This window comes from Corylus avellana, chromosome ca7 (assembly GCF_901000735.1).
Source record: "Corylus avellana chromosome ca7, CavTom2PMs-1.0".
Classification (NCBI taxonomy): Eukaryota; Viridiplantae; Streptophyta; class Magnoliopsida; order Fagales; family Betulaceae; genus Corylus; species Corylus avellana.
The window spans coordinates 16,332,035-16,333,979 of record NC_081547.1 but is presented as its reverse complement, the minus strand read 5'-3'; the positions used below and the strand labels follow the sequence as shown (position 1 = coordinate 16,333,979).

The 1,945-nt window shown below is 36.0% G+C and overlaps 1 non-coding gene across 1 annotated transcript; it reads left to right on the top strand.

Annotated features, from left to right (window-relative positions):
• TRNAK-UUU (transfer RNA lysine (anticodon UUU)) lies at nt 1-72 on the top strand. Its single transcript has one exon. It is a non-coding gene; the product is annotated as a tRNA-Lys (tRNA).
• The last annotated feature ends 1,873 nt before the right edge of the window (nt 73-1,945 follow it).

The following is a 1,945-nucleotide window of genomic DNA, read 5'->3' as shown; positions in this document are numbered from 1 at the left end:
GCCGTCTTAGCTCAGTGGTAGAGCGCGTGGCTTTTAACCACGTGGTCGTGGGTTCGATCCCCACAGACGGCGCTGCTCACCAAATTTAGTTGTGTAATTTTTTTGCTTTTTTATTTTATTTTATGTTGTTTTGACCCTCTGATTTATGATTTATCCGATCCAATGACACACACACACACAAACATATATATATATATATATATCCGATCCTAAAGAGCAACCAAGAATACCTAAATAAGTTTATGGTGCCTGGTAGATAATCCAACAATGTCTACTCATGAGTTTTATATATTACCTTTGGTTGGTTCCAAAGTTCAGAAAATAAATAAAACGATCCGATTATTCACAATAACATGACGACAAGCTCACGTAGAATAATACAAATTTTAATTTACCATTTAGTATGAATATTAACATATGATATATATGCACACACAAATTTTTTTAAAAATAATTAAACTATTAATAAGTGATATATATCACCCTTATATAACGAGTGAGATACATTTATCTTCTTCTCTTTATGAATGAGAGAATAATTTACAATATATCTCAATCGGTTCATTGAGTTTACCAGAACGGCATGATACAATAGATATCCCGGAAAATACGCTATGGACTCCATGAATTCCATTACACTATAGAGCAAAAGGTTAAAAAATAATAATAATCTATTTCTTTGCCTTCAAATCAATATAAATAATTTCTTAATTCTATATCATGTTATGAGGTTCAGTCTGACAGACCCACAGGCCAATCCAATGATCTTTGAGGCCCACAAGCCCATATAACACTTAATTCTCATTGGCCTATTACACAAGTAGCCGAAGAGAATGAGGGACTACTTAAAGGGAAGTATAGTACTCAGCCCACAATCCAGCCAGCCCAAACGTGGCTCCAAAAGGACTAGTGAGCGCTCACCAAAACCCAACCTTGTATGATGCACACATCCAAGAGGGAAACGCCTTATTAGGTAGCCATCCTCTATGGAAAGCAACATATGTGCCCACTTAGGAATATGACGATTCACTAAAGGAATGAGCATCAAAGTCACCCACCCAATTGAAAGCCAAATTAATGGTCATCCGACGACAATTGCCTTATGAGAAGGCACACTACATAAATGAACCTTGCCTATAAAAGGTCAATCGGAGGCTAGACCAAGTATGCTCTTATCCCTTAATCTTCCTCCACCTTTTTCATTTTCACCCCATACCTCTATTGAATTACTGAATTAGGCATTGAAGGTGGTGTCGCTGCCTTCCCCCCCATCTCTCCATACACGTTACTTTGACGTCAGGTTGTCTTGCAAAAATCACAGATCGAAGACTAGGCATGCAAAGTCATTGTTGATTTTTTGCATCAATAGTTGGAGCCGTCTATGGGAACGACAATTCCTTAAAGATAAAAAGACTGCCCATGATGAATACTCAATTCAAGAAAACATTGTCCATGCTAACATCTATTTTAATTATCTACTCTAATTAAATATTATTTTTCAGTATTATTTTATTATATGCAAAGGGAGAGAGAGAGAGAGAGAGAGAGAGAGAGAGAGAAGGAAAAAGAAAGAATAAAAAAAGAGTAGAAGGTGCTATAGTAACTTTCAAATGCGCTAGATAAGTTGGCACAGACTGTTTGCCTAACCTCTAGATGTGGTACGGTTTGTCTTCCTCATGTATGAACTATCAAATCTCTTAATGAGTTACACACAATCAAGGGATAAGCATAACTCATCTTCGGTTAGTACGAATCGTCTACATAGATTACACTAAGCTAGGGTGTAGAACGATTTGTCTTTCCTAAGCATGGCCTATCAAACCCTCTTAATCATGTGTTAGTTAAAACCATTGCATAACCACTATTTTTATAATAACAAAAAATAAGAATGATTGGTTCAATTAGGATAAAAAGCTTTCTAAGACAACATAAGAATTTTATCAAG